General features: G+C 48.6%; 1 long non-coding RNA gene across 1 annotated transcript in view; it reads right to left on the reverse strand.

Annotated features, from left to right (window-relative positions):
- The window catches only part of LOC138402711 (uncharacterized), a 483,214-nt gene extending 457,575 nt beyond the window's left edge, over nt 1–25,639 (reverse strand). The window contains exon 1 of the long non-coding RNA XR_011237056.1: nt 25,238–25,639. This is a non-coding gene — a long non-coding RNA (uncharacterized lncRNA). The remainder of the gene's footprint in view (nt 1–25,237) is intronic.
- Between the last annotated feature and the right edge of the window lie 298 nt (nt 25,640–25,937).

Consider the following 25,937-nt stretch of genomic DNA (forward strand, 5'->3'; position numbering starts at 1 on the left):
TCTGTCGTGTCTGTCAAGAAAACCTACAGGGTACTTTCCGTTGACCTACCTATCATGAAAGGTAGGTAGGGAGGTCTTATAGCACAAGTAAAGGAAAACAACCGAAAACCGTGAATTCGTGGTTACATCACAAAACAAATTAAAATGTGTCCATGAACTAATAATTACTGTTGTCTATTTTCAAAGTAAGATAACTATATCAAGTGGGATATCATAATATGAAAGGGGTTTACCTGTATACATTCTAAAACAGATTTTTATGCATAATAGGTTTTGCTTTATCGTGCAAAAAAATTCCGTCCCTCTCCCCCTCTCGCCCCTTATCTCCGAAGTTTACCAATCAAACAATCGGAAATAATTATAGTCAATAGAAATTTATGTCTATTTTACAGAAAAAATAAAAGTAACTGTCATAGTTTTTTTTATATTAACCTCTACAAGTTTTGCGGTTCGTTAACAAAAGCGATCTATATCGTTTACCTTCTTTTATAATACGGAACCCTCGCGTCGGTGCGTCAGTCCGACTCGCACTTGACTGGTTTTTTCCTTGTCTGAGTGGATTTAGGTTTGTTAAATATTCTGTAGTAGTAAGAATTTTTTAAACCCCTTTCTTAGGAAGCTGTAAGTACTTACGCAAAACCTGACATTTTTAGTCAGTAAGTTGTTATGCTGGGTTCTATGATAATATGTCGTGAGTTTTGCTTTATTATCATATGTGCTCTTTTATGCAATAACATGAAATCCAGACTAACTACAATAATAATGCAAAAGTGTGTCTATCTCGTTTCTTACGGCTAAGCCACTAAATTAATTATGACAAAATTTCGCAAAAAGATAACTTGCATCCTGGAAATAAGTGTATCTAGGCTTTCTACATTTATCTTCAAAATAAATATAGTCAAAGAAAGAAAATACGAAGACGTGAAAAAGATAAAAATTATAGAGTAGGTAGGTAGGTACCAAGATAGGTCTATAAAATGATATTGAGGTTTGTTGAGGTGTGCGACCGTTCTTGATCACGTCGGGGTCACCAATGTACGGGAGCGGTGTGCGGTGTGCGGTGTGCGGTGTGCGGTGTGCGGTGTGCGGTGTGCGGTGTGCGGTGTGCGGTGTGCAGGCTCGACCGTACCAAAGGGAGATCTCCCACCGAGCGGTTGCTTGTGCTCGGTAGCGCCAGCTGGACCGACGGTTGTATCTTGAAACTTCTATATATAGTCCAGATTGCCGAACACTCTGTTAGTGCGAGTACTGTCGGCGGTACATTTGTTCGGGACTACGTCGTCGATTGAACAGCGCCATCTAGTTTGTACTGTGCAACCGCCACACTAATATAATTTTTTTCTAAGCTGAATAGTTTGCGTGAGAGACACTCCCAAAGTGGTAAAATGTGTGTCCCCCCACCTGTAACTTCTAAAATATAATGATGAACATTAGGCACCATACAAACTTCCACTGAAAATTGGTTTGAACGAGATCTAGTAAGTAGTTTTTGATTTATCGTGCAAAATATCGATAAAATACGAATGTACTACGGAACCCTCAGTGCGCGAGTCTGATTCGCACTTGGCCGGTTTTTTGTTCATGAAACTGATAATCCACAGGTCCCAGATACTATTACTAAAGTTTGATATTTTGATATAACCTAAATGTCGAAATCCAATACTTTACCCATATTCGCAATAAAGAAATTTGAATTTGAATACTTTTAGTCGATTCGAGCACTCTACTCGTGTGATTCGAGCACTCTACTCGTGTGATTCGAGCACTCTACTCGTGTGATTCGAGCACTCTACTCGTGTGATTCGAGCACTCTACTCGTGTGATTCGAGAGTGGGATCTGGGAGCCCTTCGTGTGACTATCCTCAGAAAGGATTGTGTAATTAGTGGCTTTCCATTAACTGCACGTCACGACACGGGCACGACACGGTCACGACTCGTAGCATGAGACGCGCACATGATCACAACACGAGTTAGGTAATCATAGGACGTGCAACAGAATGGGCAACAGTCGGCTCGGTCACTGAAGCGCGACCCATCTGTCCGGCGCGGAGCGGAGCGGCGCGGAGCGGCGCGGGGCGGCGCGGGGCGGGGCGGCGCGGCGCGGAGTCTCCGAGGAGCGCGCCGAGCTATAAATCCTCGCCGACTGATTCATGCTGTAGGGCTCCGAGCGTCTCATGCGGAAATAGACTGTCCAAACTTTTGAACGAATTGCGTCACACGAGACGTTTCTGTTTATATTGATTACACGCTTTAAGTGATCTATCTATTGCCGAAGATACTTAGTTGGTAGGTACGTTCTGTTTTTGTTTTTATTACTTCCTACACACGATACGATGATAGCTCGGCAGCAGGAGGCAGCAGGAGGCAGCAGGAGGCAGCAGGAGGCAGCAGGAGGCACGGGAGCATGCAAACATCGCTAAGAGCGAACGTCAATGGCGCCCACTTGTATCGGTAGCACTTTAACGAGCTCGCTGCCTTTCGAATGTTGCGAATACAATTGATGCAGTTTTCCGTAAACTTTAGGTGCATGGTGTTTATTGTGTATAATATATAATTTTATTATGTCTACTTATTCGCATAGGTAGGTAAATATACCTACCTATGCGAATAAGTAGATATAATAAAATTATATAGATATATTCTAATAAGAATAGTAAAATGAAGATTTGTACTGGTCGTGTTTCAGACGGCTCGGCGAGCGGCGAGGGCGAGGGCGAGGCGAGCGGCGACGAGCGAGCGTCGCCGAGCAGCGGCGAGCGCGCGCGAGTCCGCGCCGCGCCGTGCGCCGTGAGCGCCGCGTCCGCCGCCGCCTCCGCCGTGCTGGTGAGTGGCGCCACTCGCCAGCCCCCACAGCCTCTTGTACTAGTGGCGCGAGTCCGCGCCGCGCCGTGCGCCGTGAGCGCCGCGCCGTGCGCCGTGAGCGCCGCGCCGTGCGCCGTGAGCGCCGCGCCGTGCGCCGTGAGCGCCGCGCCGTGCGCCGTGAGCGCCGCGTCCGCCGCCGCCTCCGCCGTGCTGGTGAGTGGCGCCACTCGCCAGCCCCCACAGCCTCTTGTACTAGTGGCGCGAGTCCGCGCCGCGCCGTGCGCCGTGAGCGCCGCGCCGTGCGCCGTGAGCGCCGCGCCGTGCGCCGTGAGCGCCGCGCCGTGCGCCGTGAGCGCCGCGCCGTGCGCCGTGAGCGCCGCGTCCGCCGACGCCTCCGCCGTGCTGGTGAGTGGCGCCACTCGCCAGCCCCCACAGCCTCTTGTACTAGTGGCGCGAGTCCGCGCCGCGCCGTGCGCCGTGAGCGCCGCGCCGTGCGCCGTGAGCGCCGCGTCCGCCGCCGCCTCCGCCGTGCTGGTGAGTGGCGCCACTCGCCAGCCCCCACAGCCTCTTGTACTAGTGGCGCGAGTCCGCGCCGCGCCGTGCGCCGTGAGCGCCGCGCCGTGCGCCGTGAGCGCCGCGCCGTGCGCCGTGAGCGCCGCGCCGTGCGCCGTGAGCGCCGCGTCCGCCGCCGCCTCCGCCGTGCTGGTGAGTGGCGCCACTCGCCAGCCCCCACAGCCTCTTGTACTAGTGGCGCGAGTCCGCGCCGCGCCGTGCGCCGTGAGCGCCGCGCCGTGCGCCGTGAGCGCCGCGCCGTGCGCCGTGAGCGCCGCGCCGTGCGCCGTGAGCGCCGCGTCCGCCGCCGCCTCCGCCGTGCTGGTGAGTGGCGCCACTCGCCAGCCCCCACAGCCTCTTGTACTAGTGGCGCGAGTCCGCGCCGCGCCGTGCGCCGTGAGCGCCGCGCCGTGCGCCGTGAGCGCCGCGCCGTGCGCCGTGAGCGCCGCGCCGTGCGCCGTGAGCGCCGCGTCCGCCGCCGCCTCCACCGTGCTGGTGAGTGGCGCCACTCGCCAGCCCCCACAGCCTCTTGTACTAGTGGCGCGAGTCCGCGCCGCGCCGTGCGCCGTGAGCGCCGCGCCGTGCGCCGTGAGCGCCGCGCCGTGCGCCGTGAGCGCCGCGCCGTGCGCCGTGAGCGCCGCGCCGTGCGCCGTGAGCGCCGCGTCCGCCGCCGCCTCCGCCGTGCTGGTGAGTGGCGCCACTCGCCAGCCCCCACAGCCTCTTGTACTAGTGGCGCGAGTCCGCGCCGCGCCGTGCGCCGTGAGCGCCGCGCCGTGCGCCGTGAGCGCCGCGCCGTGCGCCGTGAGCGCCGCGTCCGCCGCCGCCTCCGCCGTGCTGGTGAGTGGCGCCACTCGCCAGCCCCCACAGCCTCTTGTACTAGTGGCGCGAGTCCGCGCCGCGCCGTGCGCCGTGAGCGCCGCGCCGTGCGCCGTGAGCGCCGCGCCGTGCGCCGTGAGCGCCGCGCCGTGCGCCGTGAGCGCCGCGTCCGCCGCCGCCTCCGCCGTGCTGGTGAGTGGCGCCACTCGCCAGCCCCCACAGCCTCTTGTACTAGTGGCGCGAGTCCGCGCCGCGCCGTGCGCCGTGAGCGCCGCGCCGTGCGCCGTGAGCGCCGCGCCGTGCGCCGTGAGCGCCGCGCCGTGCGCCGTGAGCGCCGCGTCCGCCGCCGCCTCCGCCGTGCTGGTGAGTGGCGCCACTCGCCAGCCCCCACAGCCTCTTGTACTAGTGGCGCGAGTCCGCGCCGCGCCGTGCGCCGTGAGCGCCGCGCCGTGCGCCGTGAGCGCCGCGCCGTGCGCCGTGAGCGCCGCGTCCGCCGCCGCCTCCGCCGTGCTGGTGAGTGGCGCCACTCGCCAGCCCCCACAGCCTCTTGTACTAGTGGCGCGAGTCCGCGCCGCGCCGTGCGCCGTGAGCGCCGCGCCGTGCGCCGTGAGCGCCGCGCCGTGCGCCGTGAGCGCCGCGCCGTGCGCCGTGAGCGCCGCGTCCGCCGCCGCCTCCGCCGTGCTGGTGAGTGGCGCCACTCGCCAGCCCCCACAGCCTCTTGTACTAGTGGCGCGAGTCCGCGCCGCGCCGTGCGCCGTGAGCGCCGCGCCGTGCGCCGTGAGCGCCGCGCCGTGCGCCGTGAGCGCCGCGCCGTGCGCCGTGAGCGCCGCGTCCGCCGCCGCCTCCGCCGTGCTGGTGAGTGGCGCCACTCGCCAGCCCCCACAGCCTCTTGTACTAGTGGCGCGAGTCCGCGCCGCGCCGTGCGCCGTGAGCGCCGCGCCGTGCGCCGTGAGCGCCGCGCCGTGCGCCGTGAGCGCCGCGTCCGCCGCCGCCTCCGCCGTGCTGGTGAGTGGCGCCACTCGCCAGCCCCCACAGCCTCTTGTACTAGTGGCGCGAGTCCGCGCCGCGCCGTGCGCCGTGAGCGCCGCGCCGTGCGCCGTGAGCGCCGCGCCGTGCGCCGTGAGCGCCGCGCCGTGCGCCGTGAGCGCCGCGTCCGCCGCCGCCTCCGCCGTGCTGGTGAGTGGCGCCACTCGCCAGCCCCCACAGCCTCTTGTACTAGTGGCGCGAGTCCGCGCCGCGCCGTGCGCCGTGAGCGCCGCGCCGTGCGCCGTGAGCGCCGCGCCGTGCGCCGTGAGCGCCGCGCCGTGCGCCGTGAGCGCCGCGTCCGCCGCCGCCTCCGCCGTGCTGGTGAGTGGCGCCACTCGCCAGCCCCCACAGCCTCTTGTACTAGTGGCGCGAGTCCGCGCCGCGCCGTGCGCCGTGAGCGCCGCGCCGTGCGCCGTGAGCGCCGCGCCGTGCGCCGTGAGCGCCGCGTCCGCCGCCGCCTCCGCCGTGCTGGTGAGTGGCGCCACTCGCCAGCCCCCACAGCCTCTTGTACTAGTGGCGCGAGTCCGCGCCGCGCCGTGCGCCGTGAGCGCCGCGCCGTGCGCCGTGAGCGCCGCGCCGTGCGCCGTGAGCGCCGCGTCCGCCGCCGCCTCCGCCGTGCTGGTGAGTGGCGCCACTCGCCAGCCCCCACAGCCTCTTGTACTAGTGGCGCGAGTCCGCGCCGCGCCGTGCGCCGTGAGCGCCGCGCCGTGCGCCGTGAGCGCCGCGCCGTGCGCCGTGAGCGCCGCGTCCGCCGCCGCCTCCGCCGTGCTGGTGAGTGGCGCCACTCGCCAGCCCCCACAGCCTCTTGTACTAGTGGCGCGAGTCCGCGCCGCGCCGTGCGCCGTGAGCGCCGCGCCGTGCGCCGTGAGCGCCGCGCCGTGCGCCGTGAGCGCCGCGTCCGCCGCCGCCTCCGCCGTGCTGGTGAGTGGCGCCACTCGCCAGCCCCCACAGCCTCTTGTACTAGTGGCGCGAGTCCGCGCCGCGCCGTGCGCCGTGAGCGCCGCGCCGTGCGCCGTGAGCGCCGCGCCGTGCGCCGTGAGCGCCGCGCCGTGCGCCGTGAGCGCCGCGTCCGCCGCCGCCTCCGCCGTGCTGGTGAGTGGCGCCACTCGCCAGCCCCCACAGCCTCTTGTACTAGTGGCGCGAGTCCGCGCCGCGCCGTGCGCCGTGAGCGCCGCGCCGTGCGCCGTGAGCGCCGCGCCGTGCGCCGTGAGCGCCGCGCCGTGCGCCGTGAGCGCCGCGTCCGCCGCCGCCTCCGCCGTGCTGGTGAGTGGCGCCACTCGCCAGCCCCCACAGCCTCTTGTACTAGTGGCGCGAGTCCGCGCCGCGCCGTGCGCCGTGAGCGCCGCGCCGTGCGCCGTGAGCGCCGCGCCGTGCGCCGTGAGCGCCGCGCCGTGCGCCGTGAGCGCCGCGTCCGCCGCCGCCTCCACCGTGCTGGTGAGTGGCGCCACTCGCCAGCCCCCCGCTACAGTAAAGTCCCCCAGGTCACGACGAAGGTCGAGACGGATTTCCCCCCACCTTTGTTTAGCACATCAAAGTCAAAAAGCACGTTATTCCTGTTTCCAGAGCGCGGCGGGCGCGGGCAACGCGCTGGCGCAGCTGCAGCACCTGCTGCTCACGCAGCACGGCGCGCACTCGCTGCTGCTGCACACGCAGGTGACCACCCGCCAACACACGCTACATACGACCAAGCCCTCGCCGGCTCACTACAGGACACGGCCGTTCTCTCACAGTGAGAAGAGTTTTGGCGATACTCTACCACGCTGACCAAGTGTGGATTGGCAGACTTCACACACCTTTGAGAACATTATGAAGAACTCTCAGGCTTGCAGGTTTCCTCACGAAGTTTTCCTTCACCGTTGCCCCCCGTTCCCACTTGTCGTTTGTCGCTTCATGTTCCCGTACAGTACATTTTGACACAAAATCTGTTTCCGGCAAGTGTTAATAGCTTCATCCATACTAATCCATACTTAATATTATAAATGCGAAAGTGTGTCTGTCTGTCTGTCTGTCTGCTAGCCTTTCACGGCCCAACCGTTCAACCGACTTTGACGAAATTTCGTACAGAGTTAGCTTATATCCCGGGGAAGGACATAGGCTACTTTTTATCCCGGAAAATTGAAGAGTTCGCATGGGATTTCAAATAACTTAAATCCACGCGTACGAAGTCGCGAGCATCGGCTAGTATACAATATTTTGGTAACAGACGATGACGAAACACGAGTACACGGACCAGCGCACTGCACACATCGTGAACGCTATGGGGAGTGGGGAGTGGGGAGTGGGGAGTGGGGAGTGGGGAGTGGGGAGTGGGGACCTCTCCAACGTGCAGGTTTCTGCACGACGATGCTCGTTGCTCAATTTTACTTTCGACAGATTGTAGATGAAGCCCGCCGTCACCCGCACTCCGCGCCACTCCGCGCCACTCCGCGCCACTCCGCGCCATTCCGCGCCACTCCGCGCCACTCCGCGCCACTCCGCGCAATCCTATCCGTCCTACCGCTGTTTGTGTGTTGTGTTGTTGTGTTGAAGTCAATACACGCGAAAGACCATGGCATGTAGAAGTCTCTACCTACGAGAGAACCGTGTCCAGCGGTGCACGTGTATCGGTTGACGATGATGATGATGTTGAAGTCAGAAGCTCGCAGAGCAAGTCCCGCACTTCCGCACGGGAAGGTGACGAGCGGGATGGTGACGAGCGGGATGGTGACGAGCGGGATGGCGACGAGCGGGATGGTGACGAGCGGGATGGTACGAGGGTTGCATCGGGGCGGGTCTCAGGCAATGGGTATTATTGTCGGCGTATTCTCGGGGAGCAGCTTTGTTTACTTCCCGTTTGTTTTTCTTGTCTTTGCCTATTTTGGTCGTCCTCCCCTTTCTGGGAGGCGTTCAGAGTGTGTGTATGTGTGTTCAGACCCCGCGTGCCTCGAAGTCTTGTTCCAAGACCACCTTCTGTCCACGATCACAGAGCCGAGCTGATCTGCGCTCTGTGCTACGGTGCCCTGGGGGTGGGGGCTGGGCCGCGAACTGCCGCAGCAAGCTCTGCTGCCAGTGGCCCCGGTAGCGATGACCAACTGACGGCGCGTGTGTTGCAGGTGCAGCAGGCCGTGGCGCAGGCGGCCGCGCAGCAGCTGCAGCAGCTGCAGGCGCGCGCGCACGCCGCGCCCGCCGCAGGTAATGCTCCAAGCATTTTACTTCAAACCCTCTCTACAGAGACTGATATCGAATCTGTTGAAGAATATCTGAATGCAAACGTTGTGGCAGTATTTGAGTGATTCGAGTAAAATGTAGAAAGTTTCATTTCGCGGCGCTCTGTCGCTGCAAGTGTCTTCTCTGGCTCAACCGAAGGCGCACTGAGGCGCAGCCAATTGTGTTAGCTATCTGTTGTTGTCCCTTCATTACCTCTTCCACTACCGCGGGTGTCCGGTAGAGATGTCTCACAGAGACGAGACGGCGTTTGTTGCAGAGACGCGCTCGCCGTCGCCGCGCCGCAGCCCGCCCGGCGCCGCCGCCTTCCTCACGCCGCACACGCCGGGCCCGGGCCGCGCGCGCTCGCCGCCCGCGCACGCGCACGCGCTGCACGCGCACTCGCCGCTCGGCGCCGCGCACTCGCCGCTGCACGCGCACGCGCACAAGCCGCGCGCGCTCGACCCCGCCGACGACACGGCCGACCTGGAGGAGCTGGAGCACTTCGCCAAGACGTTCAAGCAGCGCCGCATCAAGCTGGGTGAGTGCGCCCCCCCCCCCCCCCCCCACACGTCCGCACGCGGCGACGGTCGAGCGGCGACTGACGACGGACGCTCTCGTGTTGCAGGGTTCACGCAGGGCGACGTCGGGCTGGCGATGGGCAAGCTGTACGGCAACGACTTCTCGCAGACCACCATTTCGCGCTTCGAGGCGCTCAACCTGAGCTTCAAGAACATGTGCAAGCTGAAGCCGCTGCTGCAGAAGTGGCTGGAGGACGCCGACTCGTCGCTGAGCGGCGGCGGCGGCGGCGCGGCGGGCGGCGCGGCGCTGGCCGAGGCCGTGGGCCGGCGCCGCAAGAAGCGCACCAGCATCGAGAGCGGCGTGCGCGTCGCGCTCGAGAAGGCCTTCCTGCACAACCCCAAGCCCACCAGCGAGGAGATCGCCGCGCTCGCCGACTCGCTCTGCATGGAGAAGGAGGTCGTGCGCGTGTGGTTCTGCAACCGCCGCCAGAAGGTGAGTGTCGCCCCCCGGCCGTCGTCGCCCCGCGCAGCACCCCCAGCCCCCCACTCACCCTCCCTGTCTCCTCCGCAGGAGAAGCGCATCAACCCGCCGGCGGGCGAGGCGGGCGGCGCGGCGTCGCCCGGCGCCGGCGCGCTGCTGCACCCGCTGGCGCACGCGCTGCCGCCGCACGTGCACGCGCACGCGCACCCGCACCCGCACGCGCACCCACACGCGCACGCGCACGCCGCGCTGCAGGCCGCCGCGCTGCAGCCGCTGGCGCTGCTGGCGCGCGCGCCGCGCGACTGACCGCTACATATCGTGTAGAGAGCCCCGCGCGGGGAGGACTCAGTGTACATAGCGCAGGACTGTTGTATAGATACATCGCTGTCGACTCTACATCGACTGTACTGTAAGTTGCGTGTCCGGGCGGCGTCGCCACGTGCTGACGGGCTCGGTCGCACGCCGCACCCCGGCGACCTGCGACCGACCCCGCAGCGGCCCGGCCCCGGCCCGGCCCCGGCCCCGGCCCGGCCCGGCCCCGGCCCGGCCCCGGCCCGGGCGCGCCGAGCGCGATATAGTGTAAGTTTATATTATGATAATGTGGAATTTATTTATGTGAGGCGGTCCGCGAGCCGCCCTGTACAGAACCATATCACTTAGCGCATAACGCGTAGTTAAGGTGGATGTGTAGAAAACTATCTATATGTTACAATAAAACATGATAGACGACTCGGAGTGACTTTTATTTTACTTTGTACCCACACCTCGTGTATAGCTTCGTGCACAAACCTGTGTGCACACCTCGTGTATAGCTTCGTGCACAAACCTGTGTGCACACCTCGTGTATAGCTTCGTGCACAAACCTGTGTGCACACCTCGTGTATAGCTTCGTGCACAAACCTGTGTGCACACCTCGTGTATAGCTTCGTGCACAAACCTGTGTGCACACCTCGTGTATAGCTTCGTGCACAAACCTGTGTGCACACCTCGTGTATAGCTTCGTGCACAAACCTGTGTGCACACCTCGTGTATAGCTTCGTGCACAAACCTGTGTGCACACCTCGTGTATAGCTTCGTACACAAACCTGTGTGCACACCTCGTGTATAGCTTCGTGCACAAACCTGTGTGCTGTAAGGGTGATAAATTGGGCGGAATGAAAATATACCCGGATACGGAATAATCTACCACCTTACAAAGATTAGAGGAAAAAAAAAATAATTTTAATTTACTTTACTTGATCTATCTACCTAGTAAAGAATAGAAGCTAGCCGTCGACTCCCTTGTAATGTATATGAGGTGTTATAAATGAAATTTGCTAGATGTTAGGCAAAATTGTTTTTAATGTAACTTTTACCGGGGTCGCTTAATACATAGTGATGGCTAATAATGCTTAGTTATTCTAGCTTAATGCCAAGACTTAATTTAGATACATTAGAATGCCTTAGGTAGATAGTACATAAAATCTATGTTTTAAATTTAAGATGCCATTGGCATGGAATAGACAATGACACAGTAAAATTCATAAAATTGTTTCAAAATAAAAGCTCAGTAGTAAAGACAGGGTTCTTACTGTACACATACACTAAGAAGGTTCACTAAACTGTCCAGGATACAAACATATGCTTACTTGTAGGTGCGAAGACTGCAAGGTAGCTGGACGGCATCGGCCAAGATCCAAAACTCAATTTATTTGATTCTTCACAACCGAAATGTTTCATTACAAAGATTTTCACCAAGTCTTATCCATAGAAATTAAGTTGTCAACGTGAATGTGCAAAAGAAATAAATACGAAAACGGAAAACGCAAACGGAAAACTGAAGCTAAACGTAAAACGTAAACGTAAACCCTGTAACAAAGAAAAACAAGATTATAATTTGTGCTGTGTGAAAATTTCGACACGTGGAATTTTCCCGATCAAACACAACTCACCTATTGAACTCCTGGCCACCAATGGTTTTCAGAAGTCCACCCACAACCCATTATCCTCATTTATTTGGGAAGATAAAATAACTGGAACATAATTGATGAAACATTGAAATACGTTAGGATGACTACATTTAGAACTATTGTATTTTTCCAGGCGAAGCCATGGGCGAAAAGGAATGAGATTTTCCTGGAACGAAAGAAATTCGTCTTCACATGTTGACTCCAGGAAAATTCTAAATCTCATCAATCGGTGTTGCCAGACGCAACCCGAGTGTCGCCGCTCTCAGTTAGTTTGATCATGAAGCCAATTCATTTTTGAATATTTGCGGAACCTAAGGATATATTATAAGAACCGTTTTGTTAATGACTTAACAATAAACAAATGATATTATGGTTTTATTTAATTATTTTGTTTTATTTTTACGACAATTGACAACGAAGCAAACGCCATCTATTGTGGCTCGAATGAACTCTGAACATCGACCCACGCGTAGTTCTGCACCTTGATGCTAGGTGGCACCAACATACTTTGAACAAAATAAATTTTTATTAAAAGCGAAACGCTAATTAGTAGTTCAAAATTTACAACGTCACAATACTTCCCCTCCTACGAAAAGGTTCAACAGGTTGAACCACGCTGCCCTCAGCGTCATCCAACAACTACTAACATTTTGCCTGAAACAAACAAACAAAAAAAAACACAGAAGTTACGCGTGAACGCACATCTACTACTAACAAGGAAAATTGTCTAACAAAATAAATATACTGAAAACAGTGTAAGGTTTTATACATTATACTTAACTACACAACCCTAACTTCTAAAAAGAATATATACAAAAAACTTCATGGTGTCTAAGACACTTGAGTGGAAACATCTTGGCATCATTCTTCAGCTGACTGATAGAATGCGTCTAGGCCTACGGTGGTTCACTCTTTTAAACTACCATCGTAATATTTGTTACTCAACAAATACGGAAAATCTGGTTGTGAACGGGTCCATCTGATATGGCAACCGTTCTCTATCCCATTCGGAAAAATAAAAACCGAATCAAAATCGGAATATGAGAAAAAAAAAACGAAATAACTCTCCTAGAAAATAGATCTCGGAACAGAATCGGAAAAATAACAGAAATGATCCATTATCTAGAAGGAAAACGAAAACAAAACACAAAACCCCCCCCTTTTCGTTATCCCCAAAGTACGATATTTGCATTTTTACTTTCTCAACCGGTTGGTCTACCACAAGCATTCCAATCATCACATATTCATCCCTACATACATCCACTACATTCCTCCTCAACTGAACCATGGTAATGTAACTGTTAACTCAGAACATCACTACACTCATACAAATTCCTAATTGAATATTGATAACTTAAATATTCAAACAGTTTAGACCAAACTAAGTAATGGCAAATATCTACTTCTTAATATCCTTAATATGCCAAGTGCCTATTGGGTGGTTGTCAGCTACTCTAACTAGTTCATAAACCAAAGGTGACAAAACCTTGACAACCCTGCACTTTTCATACTTAGGTGCCAGCTTAGCTGCGAAAAAATTTGTAGCGTCGCTTTGTGGATAGGTCTTTTTCCACACTATGTCCCCAACAGAATAGCTTGCAGACCTACGCCTTAAGTTGTAATGCGTTGCATACTCTGCATGAGCCTGAAACAAATTTCTCCTAACCTGACCAAATATGTCCTCCAAAGTTCCAAACTTTCCTGCGTATTCCTCCCTTGGAATTCCGGCCTCGTACTCCTTATCCGTGTCCTTATAGAAGGAACCATTTAAGACCGGTTCTCTAGCGTGGACAAGGAAGAACGGGGAGAATCCAGTGGATTCATTAACCGCACTGTTTATGGCGAACTGGACCTTGTACAGGTTTTCGTCCCAGGACCTGTGGTTATCTTTCACAAAAGCGGCTACAGCAGTCATAACAACCTTATTGTACCTCTCAACAAGGTTAACTTGCGGAGTGTACAGTGGTGTGTAGTGTAATTTCGGAATATTATAACGCTTAATGAGATTACGGAATTCAGATCCTGTAAATTGGGACCCATTGTCCACAATCACAGTCTCTGGAACACTATGGTTCAAAAATACAAAATTCTCTAGCGCTTTAACAACAGCGGCACCTGTGGCACGCCGTAACGGAAACAACATTGTATATTTCGAAAAACAACACGTCACCACAAAAAGAAATGTAAATCCTGATTTAGACCTAGGCAAAGGTCCGACTAAATCAGCCGAAATGACCTGAAAAGGTCTCTCGCAGACTTTAGGCTTCCCAAGCAGACCTGGAGTGGCTGATGTCGTGTGTTTATACGCAGAGCAAGTATCACAATTCTTAACGTACTCAACCACGTCCTTATACATACCACGCCAAAAATATCTGAGGGATAATCTGCGATGAGTTTTGAACACACCAAAATGACCTGCAGTTGCATCTGCATGGTTTTGTTGCATAATTCTAAGGATGTCGTTCTTGTGGACTACCTCTTTCCAGTCGAACTCACTGAGAAGCTGGTATTTACATTTACTGTAACGATATAGTTTATCGTTCAAAATACTAAAATTCGGAAAATTTGCTGGATTGATTTTACAGCCATTAAATGTTTTGTCATACCAGTCATCTACCAAAACTTGTTGACTAGAGTTATCATTACGATCCCCAACTACATCTACGTGTATGAGTCTCGACAAGGTATCCGGAACTACATTATCACAACCCTTCCTATGTTCGATAACAAAATTATACTGTGATAATCTACAACCCCATCTGGCGAGTCGTCCTGAGGGATTTTCTAAATTTAAGAACCACTTTAGGGATGCATGGTCTGTGATAATTGTGACTGGCTTGGAACCAAAATAAGCCTGAAATTTCTCCACTGCAAAAATCACAGCTAGAGCCTCGCGTTCCGTCGCGCTGTAATTCCTTTCGTTTTTATTTAGGCTCCTACTGACATACGCAATGGGATGATCGCAACCATCGGTTTCTTGCGTCAGCATACCGCCAACACCATATGCAGAAGCATCACAATGTATTTTGAATGGTTTTTCAAAATTCGGTACCGCAAGAACAGGTGCGGTTACCAACGCATTCTTCAATGTATTAAATGCTACCTCTGCCTGTTCGCTCCACTCAAATTTAGGTGCGTTCTTTCCTTTACTCGTTAGTCTATTGAGTGGTGCAGCGATGGTTGAAAAATTCCTAATAAAGCGCCTGTACCAAGAACAAGTGCCTAGGAAAATCTTTACCTCCTGTGCAGTTTTTGGGGTCGGAAAGTTCAAAACTGCGGCAACTTTTCCAGGATCTGTGCGTAAACCAAATTCATCCACTATATACCCTAAATATTTCAAAGAGTTTCTAAAAAAATTACATTTATCAAAATTTATGGATAGTTGAGCCATTTTTAGTTTATCCAGAACTCTGTTTAATAAAATTAAATGGGTTTCAAAATCAGCAGAACAAATAACAATATCATCTATATAACAAAATACTATTCCATTTTCAATATCACTACAAAAATTTTGATTAAATAACTGGTCCATTAACCTCTGCTGTCGTGCTGGTGCACCGCATAGGCCAAACGGCATGACTTTAAATTTGAATAACCCTCTACCAGGAACTGTAAAACTGGTTTTTTCCTGAGAGTCGTTAGCTAACGGAATTTGCCAGAAACTTGAACTTAAATCAATCGATGATAAAAACCTTGCCTCTTTCAAGCTATCTAGAATTTGTGGAATGTACGGTATTGAGTATGAATCCCCCTTTGTCACTGAATTTAATTTCCTGCAATCTAGGCAAAATCTCCAGTCTCCATTTGCCTTTTTCACTAAAATTGCTGGGTTATTCCAAGGGCTTTCACTCGGAGTAACTACGTCCATTTCCAGCATCCTATCTAACTCTTTACTTAAAGCTTCCTTCTTTTCGGGAGAAAGTGGATATTGTTTTATTTTTATTGGCAAGGCATCACCGGTGTCAATAACATGTTCAATTAATTTTGTTCTACCCAATCCAATTTTCTCTGAAGAAATATCTAAAAATTTATTTACTACAGACTGGGCTAATTCTTTCTGTTGAGATGATAAGTTTTCAAAAGAAGTGATGGTATGAATTTGTTCATTATCAATCGCACAAATATTGTAAAATTGAGAAGGTGCCTTAATTAATTCTAAATTATCAAAAATGCCAGGGGCTAACTGAAATGTTTTCCAAAAGTCACAGCCAAAAATAACATCCGCTATTATAGAGGGTACTACAAAAAATTTTATTATGTGAGTTACGGAATTATAAGTAATCGGAATAAACATATAACCCATGCAATCAAGTTTGTCTCCATTTGCCACTGAAAATGTGGTATCAATACTGCTATGCAATTTATAACCGAATCTCAAAAAAACCTTGTGCGCCTGGTTACCCAAAATTGACGCGCAAGCACCGGAATCTAGTAAACCTGTAATCTCAAAACCGTCAACAAAACCTTTAAATATGGCCTAAAGTCTCGTTTATCCACTGAATACAGAACTGTGTCAGGTAAAAGGGATGTTTTGTTGTTAATGACCAAGTTCTTTACTTGTGTCTCTGCACAGTTCTTACTAATTAGTTTTTTGAATTTTTGTCCGGAGCGGGTTTACTAATCGCCTTTTTACTACAACTTGGACATGTCTTTACTGTAAAGTTCTGACGTCCACACGAAAAACATCTAATAAATTTCGGAACTGTCCTGCAAAATTTAAAGGAATGGTTACCCTTGCCGCACTTGTAACATAGTTGTTTATTTGTTTTCGTAAAATTAGTGCCTTTACTTGTATCAACCTTAGGTGCAGGTGTGACTGAAAGTGTGTTTATCTGTTTTGTCACTTGTTTGTAAGCAAACTCTGAACTTAAAGTTGCCTTACTGTTAGTAGGCTCAGAAAATAAGGCGGAACGCTGCCTCGCAGCCTCTAGTTTGCGACACTTTTCCTTCAACATTGCGACAGACTTAATGTCAACAAGAGCTAATTGTTCTGAGTAAAAAGGGCGAATATTATGTAATAAAATTTGTAACTTTTGTTCTTCGGAAAGTGGTGTTGACAACCTTGAAAACATGCAAAACATTACAGCGAAATAGATAGACACAGGTTCTTCAGAGCCTTGTGTTCTTGCTCGAATTTCACCTAGCAACCTGTAGTCATAATCTACTGCATCAAATTCCTCTAAAAATAAAGTTTTCAATTCTGACCAAGACGAAACTTGACATTTGTTGCCTCTGTACCATAACAATGCTCGGCCTGTAAAAAGATGAAATGCAGAAACAAATAATTTTCCATCTGAAACGCCATAAGATCTTTTATATTCCTCAACGCGTTCGATGAAACTGCGCGGATCACCCTGTCCGTTGAAATTTAACTTCCACTTGGCAACATTTTTATCACCAGTGCAGTCAACGGCGGTACTCTCGGAATCCAGTGATTCGTCGTGAGACGACTCATTGTCAGCATCTAATCTGGAAATCAAACTCTGCAACTTTGTATGTAATTCACTCTTCCTACTTATTAAGCTGAGTTCGGAACACTGTATTCTCAAAATTCTAAAGTACAAATGTGAAGCTAAAGCTTTAGACCTACAGAGGGCATGTCTATCTTTAGTGTCAGAACACTTTTTTAATAAATCTTCTAAGTCTTGAAGTTTTTTAGTAATAACCCCTAACTCACTTTCAGAAGAGAAATCTGTCTCTAAAATTGATTCAGAAGGAATTTCCTGAATTAATTGTTTTAACTGTTTCTTTAAACCTAGCACTGTAGGTGCTGGAGTTTCGGAACGAATGGATACCTCATAACACAATTCGTCCTTCAAAAGTGAATGAAACTGGGCAAAAGTCTGTTCCATTGTGTTAAGTCAAAACACATTTAACAAAATATCGAGCTTGTGTAACTGTCTATGTTTAGCCTTATACAAATTGGTTAAACACAAACACAAAAGAAGTTATTTAAACTATTAAATATACACAAGCAAAATACACAACAAAAACAATATTCTTAAGTCTATCCTAACTATTTTATCAATTATGTTCCTATTCCAAAATATTGTTAATAATACAAGCACATATTATTACTATAGTAAACAAAATATAACAAAATAAAACTTCCCAAAATTGAATAAATGATTGTAAGGTGCAGTATCACCTTTATGAGTACACAGTGTGTTACAACCTTTACAATTACAAAAGTAAACAGGCAACAAAGTTGCAATGAACTCTGACTAGCATATTATCTTTCAAAAAAAACAAAGAGATTGTGCAATGGTTTGATGGCTGTTACTTTACACTTTTAACACATAACCTAAAATACAACAAAATCTGTTTCTAAATGTCACTTTAAACTACCAGCATTCAATTAAACTTAACATGTTTTGTGTGTGAAGTAGCTTTTATCATAACCTTAACACAGCTCTAAACAAAATTTCAACAAAATAATGAAGTATCAAGTCACTGAAAAAAAATTGTTCATAACTCCATACTTGAACTTAATGTAATCTCTGAATATAGTTTATATATTTAGTTTCACAAGTTGTAACTCTTAGTATTTATAAATGTATGTGAGTAACTAGTTAACGGCACATAGCGTTTCAAAACTTTAATTATACTAAGTTACCGGAAATTTCAAACATAAGATGTACTTACTATTGAAAGCAATACCCAACAACAACTCAGTTAAGCAATGTTTATTACTAAACTGAAGGCAAACATTCACTTATACACCTCCAAGGTAAGTCAAATAACATAATTGAACGGCATAAACACCATTTATAATGTGTTAATTAAATAAGAAACAACCACTGTTGGACTATACTCAGAAAATTACTTAAACTATCAGACAAAATTTCTAACTATTAGTTATTATTTAGTTAGTTAACCATAAAAAACAGCTTAGTGCTCTTTGCAATGTGTCACTACTTAGAGAATTGTACAATCAGCGGAGTACATTTCATAAAATTCACAAAATTTCTCAAAATATACTGAAATAACTATATAAAAAAACGTTCGGGCGCCATTTGTAAGGGTGATAAATTGGGCGGAATGAAAATATACCCGGATACGGAATAATCTACCACCTTACAAAGATTAGAGGAAAAAAAAAATAATTTTAATTTACTTTACTTGATCTATCTACCTAGTAAAGAATAGAAGCTAGCCGTCGACTCCCTTGTAATGTATATGAGGTGTTATAAATGAAATTTGCTAGATGTTAGGCAAAATTGTTTTTAATGTAACTTTTACCGGGGTCGCTTAATACATAGTGATGGCTAATAATGCTTAGTTATTCTAGCTTAATGCCAAGACTTAATTTAGATACATTAGAATGCCTTAGGTAGATAGTACATAAAATCTATGTTTTAAATTTAAGATGCCATTGGCATGGAATAGACAATGACACAGTAAAATTCATAAAATTGTTTCAAAATAAAAGCTCAGTAGTAAAGACAGGGTTCTTACTGTACACATACACTAAGAAGGTTCACTAAACTGTCCAGGATACAAACATATGCTTACTTGTAGGTGCGAAGACTGCAAGGTAGCTGGACGGCATCGGCCAAGATCCAAAACTCAATTTATTTGATTCTTCACAACCGAAATGTTTCATTACAAAGATTTTCACCAAGTCTTATCCATAGAAATTAAGTTGTCAACGTGAATGTGCAAAAGAAATAAATACGAAAACGGAAAACGCAAACGGAAAACTGAAGCTAAACGTAAACGTAAACGTAAACCCTGTAACAAAGAAAAACAAGATTATAATTTGTGCTGTGTGAAAATTTCGACACGTGGAATTTTCCCGATCAAACACAACTCACCTATTGAACTCCTGGCCACCAATGGTTTTCAGAAGTCCACCCACAACCCATTATCCTCATTTATTTGGGAAGATAAAATAACTGGAACATAATTGATGAAACATTGAAATACGTTAGGATGACTACATTTAGAACTATTGTATTTTTCCAGGCGAAGCCATGGGCGAAAAGGAATGAGATTTTCCTGGAACGAAAGAAATTCGTCTTCACATGTTGACTCCAGGAAAATTCTAAATCTCATCAATCGGTGTTGCCAGACGCAACCCGAGTGTCGCCGCTCTCAGTTAGTTTGATCATGAAGCCAATTCATTTTTGAATATTTGCGGAACCTAAGGATATATTATAAGAACCGTTTTGTTAATGACTTAACAATAAACAAATGATATTATGGTTTTATTTAATTATTTTGTTTTATTTTTACGACAATTGACAACGAAGCAAACGCCATCTATTGTGGCTCGAATGAACTCTGAACATCGACCCACGCGTAGTTCTGCACCTTGATGCTAGGTGGCACCAACATACTTTGAACAAAATAAATTTTTATTAAAAGCGAAACGCTAATTAGTAGTTCAAAATTTACAACGTCACAGTGCACACCTCGTGTATAGCTTCGTGCACAAACCTGTGTGCACACCTCGTGTATAGCTTCGTACACAAACCTGTGTGCACACCTCGTGTATAGCTTCGTACACAAACCTGTGTGCACACCTCGTGTATAGCTTCGTGCACAAACCTGTGTGCACACCTCGTGTATAGCTTCGTGCACAAACCTGTGTGCACACCTCGTGTATAGCTTCGTGCACAAACCTGTGTGCACACCTCGTGTATAGCTTCGTACACAAACCTGTGTGCACACCTCGTGTATAGCTTCGTGCACAAACCTGTGTGCACACCTCGTGTATAGCTTCGTACACAAACCTGTGTGCACACCTCGTGTATAGCTTCGTACACAAACCTGTGTGCACACCTCGTGTATAGCTTCGTACACAAACCTGTGTGCACACCTCGTGTATAGCTTCGTACACAAACCTGTGTGCACACCTCGTGTATAGCTTCGTACACAAACCTGTGTGCACACCTCGTATATAGCTTCGTACACAAACCTGTGTGCACACCTCGTGTATAGCTTCGTACACAAACCTGTGTGCACACCTCGTGTATAGCTTCGTACACAAACCTGTGTGCACACCTCGTGTATAGCTTCGTACACAAACCTGTGTGCACACCTCGTGTATAGCTTCGTACACAAACCTGTGTGCACACCTCGTGTATAGCTTCGTACACAAACCTGTGTGCACACCTCGTGTATAGCTTCGTACACAAACCTGTGTGCACACCTCGTGTATAGCTTCGTGCACAAACCTGTGTGCACACCTCGTGTATAGCTTCGTACACAAACCTGTGTGCACACCTCGTGTATAGCTTCGTACACAAACCTGTGTGCACACCTCGTGTATAGCTTCGTACACAAACCTGTGTGCACACCTCGTGTATAGCTTCGTACACAAACCTGTGTGCACACCTCGTGTATAGCTTCGTACACAAACCTGTGTGCACACCTCGTGTATAGCTTCGTACACAAACCTGTGTGCACACCTCGTGTATAGCTTCGTACACAAACCTGTGTGCACACCTCGTGTATAGCTTCGTACACAAACCTGTGTGCACACCTCGTGTATAGCTTCGTACACAAACCTGTGTGCACACCTCGTGTATAGCTTCGTACACAAACCTGTGTGCACACCTCGTGTATAGCTTCGTACACAAACCTGTGTGCACACCTCGTGTATAGCTTCGTACACAAACCTGTGTGCACACCTCGTGTATAGCTTCGTACACAAACCTGTGTGCACACCTCGTGTATAGCTTCGTACACAAACCTGTGTGCACACCTCGTGTATAGCTTCGTGCACAAACCTGTGTGCACACCTCGTGTATAGCTTCGTACACAAACCTGTGTGCACAGAGAAGTGAGCGCGACTCCTGCAGGCCGAGTCCGGAAGACGCTGTTAGTTATTTAAACGAACACCGAAGACCCGATAGGCAGATCTTCTTATTTTCAGGTTCGGAGAAGGAACAATTGAAACAACGTACTTTTCAGCGGAGAGAGTGTGTAACGGTTTATTTGACAGTTCTTAAAGTAAGTACTATTCCTATTCGCTAACCATAGACTAATTTTAGGCATAATCTACATGATAGTTCCGATAGGCCGCGAACGCACTGTCAACTTCGAGAAGAAGAAGCGTTGACACTTGCAGCAACCATTGTTACAATCGCGATTGTTATCTGTGGCTGAATGATGGCGTGTTGCAACAATGCAGAGTCATGTGTCATGTGTCTGGTGTCGGCCAATCAGAGGCGTCACACTGTCATGTTACCGAAAATTGAGCTGCTGTTCTGTAGCTTCCATAGAAAAATAAACATTTAAAAAAGTCCCGACACAAAAACCCTCTAAGAAGTAAATATATATTGGCAATCTTACATCCAACTCTTGGCTCCCTACCTGTCTGATACAATATTCCAGATCAAAGAACAAGATACCACTTCACAGTTTTACAACATCAACGCTGGAGTGCCGCAGGGATCTGTTCTTGGGCTTACGCTGTACACAATATATATTGCAGATCTGCCAACCATGCAGAATATAACTACATCAACTACAGCAGATGATATCCTAGCGAGCCACAAAAACGCTGCATCTGCCTCTGTACTTTTACAACAAGGACTTGACCAGATTGGCGACTGGCTTCTGAAGTGGAGGATGAAGGCAAGCACCAAGAAAGCAGTACAGGTAACCTTCGCGCTAAGACAAGGAAACTGCCGCCAGTTAATCTTGGTAGTAACACTTTGCCACATCACATTGAACATGTGAAATACCTAGAACTACATCTTGGTAGTAACACTTTGCCACATCACATTGAACATGTGAAATACCTAGAACTACATCTTGACCGAAGATTAAAGTGGAAAAAGCACATCACAACAAAAAGGGAGGAGCTTAACATACGGTTCAAAACATTCCACTGGATAATTGGGTAGAAACTTTAAATTATCAGTGGATAATAAACTGCTTATAATATACATTCTAAATAATATCTGTCCCAGTTTTTATCCCACCAAAAACATTTCATGTAAAGGTTGCCAAGACTTGTAGGGTTCGTAGATTTAGGGCTTATTAGTAAAGAATGTCATTAATTATTGTTATAAAATGTGGTATAGTCAAGAGCACTTAAGAGCTATATATTTTGGAGTTGTGACGCGCGGCCCAACTCCAAAGGGCCCCACGGGCGGCACCAATCGAAGCTCGGCTCTACTAGAGATCTCATAACTTTTCAAACGTGAAAGCATTATGAACTTGTACTTTACATGCAGGCACCCTAATTATTTTTTTGGTTCTTTTTCTACTTCTTGTACTTCAGCCAGTCCTTTTCTCATGTCCGGCCGTTTCCCCTCTCTATCGTTGTCGTTATTCGTCGGTTCGTACGTCACGCGTCACGCAGTGAACGGTAAGTCAGGGGCCAGGGCGAATGTGAAAATACTTTCACTTATTCACTATTATAGCTCAGTGATGTTTGTGAGGTGTGGACGACCTCCAACCCGCTGGACTGAGGACCTTAAGAACGTGGCGGGAAGTGGGTGGATGAGGAAGGCGCAGGATCGCGTGTGGTGGCGCGCTCGAGGGAGAGCCTATGTCCAGCAGTGGAGGCAAACAGGCTGATTGATTGATTGATGTTTAAAAGCGGGGTACTTTTGCAAATTATGAGGAAAAGGACTTTTTCAACTATTTGAATCGTAATATCTCAGAAATGGTGACTTTTAGGAAAAAAATGTAAAGACAATTTTTATAGGTAGGTCTACAATTTGATCCTGAATATTTTTATGATAAAACTTACCGTTTAGCTGAAAAACGCAAAATACCCATATTTGTGTTATTTGACCTTGAATATCTTTTTTTTGCAAATGTCGGATCGATGGAGACACATTTCATTTATAATGGTGTTCAGAACATTCGGACAAGTTTTCAGCTCTATGTGAATTTACCTTATCCCTATTTTTGAGCTAAATTGACTCGACTACTAATTAATTCTCACGGACGAAGTTAATGTATAAATATGGCATAAGTACTTCCGCCTTCCCATACAAGTGATATTCAGTAAGTAAACATTTGGTATTATATTCAACAAGGCGTACTGCCGACGAAAACGATCATATTGAACTGAACCAAGTAAAATGAGTTACCCGAGTTTACTTTCGTGAACTTAGCCTTCACCGTCCGTCCGTCTGTTTGTATCAGAGCTATAATAATTCATAATTCATTTATTCATTGTCTATTCCAGAACATGATACGTAATAAGTAGATAAGCATGAACCGAAAACATAAAAAGTTTATCTGAATGAAAGACTTCTATAATTATTACTTTAAACTTTGTAGGTAGGTACCTATTTACTTTGATAAAAATGATCAAAATTATTGTAATGTAGTATGTACCAACACTGGCCCAACGCCAAGAATTTAAGAATTTGAATTTTTATAAAACTTTAAATAAGTAAGGGAAGAAAATGGAGAGAGGAAATAACAGTCAAATTGTATTTTTTGTACCTACCAGGTACAAAAAAGACAATTTGACTGTTTGAGGCCTGAATTTAGAAAAATCTGCTCGGCTCCGACCGAGGCCTGAATTCTTTACGACCCCTAGGCGAGATTCTACGTGTCGTAACTACTAAGCTACAAAGCTCTGGTTAATTAAAAACAACCACTAAGTAGGCTTACAACCGAGCGCACATTAGCACCGAGCACTTTGTGCACCGAGATTTTGTGCACCGAGTGCACAGTGGCCTTGCTTTGGAAGAAAAGTGTATTTCCCAATGTGTCCGTAGTGCAGTGTGATAACCCGCGGCTATGTGCTATAGAAATAGTGGTTGCCCACAGGTCAGTTTTAGTGTTTAGCGTATACATGCCCATTGCCCATTGCCCACGGATAAAGTGATTAGCCTCCCGGAATTCACGGATTGTCCGAGTTCGGTGAGTGCTATAATTACTGATGAGAATATCGAGTCTGTGTACATGCTCGGGGACTTCAACGCGCATCCGAACGAACAGTTTTACCATGAATTGACTTGTTTTTGTAACGAGTTAGAGTGGACATGTGCGGAAATGCAGTTCTTAGGTTTAATGTCGGGAACTCATGAGTGAACCTTCGTGCGTGACGCTCACGGATGCAGACGCTGGCTGGACCACTGTATACCTACCCACCAAGTGCGCTCTATCGTCTATTGTAAATGTTTACGTTAAATATGACGTATTTTGGTCAGACCATTATCCATTAATAATAGAGTGTAATTTAGATTCGATTAAGCCGAAAGTAACTTTAAACATGAAATCAGTAGATAACAAAATTCTTTGGGGAGATCGGAAACTTGAACAGATAGAATCGTACAGTAAGCTGTGTAACGAGAGCCTGGGTCTTATCGAACTTCCCAATGATAACTGTTGTTCCCAATAGATCTGTACAACTGCGGATCACACTATGTTTATTGACAAGCTATACAGCTTCTGAGTGTCGTGGTGTCAGCATCAGCAGGGGCGGGGGGAAGCGTCCTGTGGTTGGGGGGAACAGATATGTACTTGGCGCTCATAGGGAGGCTAGGTCTGCGTTTTTGATGTGGATATGGTATGGTAAACCCATTAGAGGTCATGTATTTGAGGAAATGCAAAGGAGCCGCAGTATTTTTAAGTCACGGCTAAAATGGTGTCAAAACCAGCGAGCAAATACGGTAGCAAATAAGTCTTTTTTTTGAAAAACATTTTTGTTTCCTTAATCGACACCACTTTTGGACTTTTCAGAATAAATGTCATCATCAAATTCAGCACCCTCGAAAACCCTGAAAACGACACCCATGTCAATTTTTTGTAAAAAAATTCAAGTCCGCCATCTTGGATTTCAGAATAAATGTCATCATCAAATTCAGCACCCTCGAAAACCCTGAAAACGACACCCATGTCAATTTTTTGTAAAAAAATTCATGTCCGCCATCTTGGATTTATAAATAAATGACATCCCGGAAAAGTGCACAATCAGTTAATACTTGATACACGCGAGTTACGTAAGGGCGGCTACCTGGAGCGGGGGTTGAAGGCAGAAGTCCTTTTTGGTTACGAAAATGATTTAATTAGGACATTCGTGTCGACGTTGGGACACGAAGGCCTTTACTTAACTATATCTTATCTAAATTACAAATACTACTTATGCTAGATTAATGCTACCTTAAAACTAACTCTATCGATTTTATATCGATTTCCCCTCTACCGTTCTGTGGTCGGTTAGCACCAGAGATCACGTACAGAGGTGGCTGCAGACCTTGATGACTCTATGTGCCGGAACGTGATGAGATGGCATATTTCCACACGTAGCTGGGCTGCTAGACGACATGTTAGCTCCCCCGGCGATGCCTGGGTTTTATATAGATAGGTAAGGATAGCTGTATCCGTAACACGCGCAATAATATTATGTATTTATGTAGGTGTGACACAAGGTGCCAACAAGTTCAAAAAATTCCCGTTGTGTAACAGTGTTACTCAACGGGAATGTTTTGAAATTTTTGGCACCTTGTGTCACAGTGTTACACACGGGGGTGTGACTCAACGGGAATAACCTGTATGAGACTCCACTAAAGAGAGTGGAGCAGTTTAAATACCTGGGGCATGTTATATCCTCTGACCTGAAAGACGATGCAGATATAGAGAGAGAACGCAGGGCGTTGTCTGTTAGGGCGAACATGATCGTCC

The sequence above is a fragment of the Maniola hyperantus genome, chromosome 8 (assembly GCF_902806685.2).
Source record: "Maniola hyperantus chromosome 8, iAphHyp1.2, whole genome shotgun sequence".
In the NCBI taxonomy this organism is placed as follows: domain Eukaryota; kingdom Metazoa; phylum Arthropoda; class Insecta; order Lepidoptera; family Nymphalidae; genus Maniola; species Maniola hyperantus.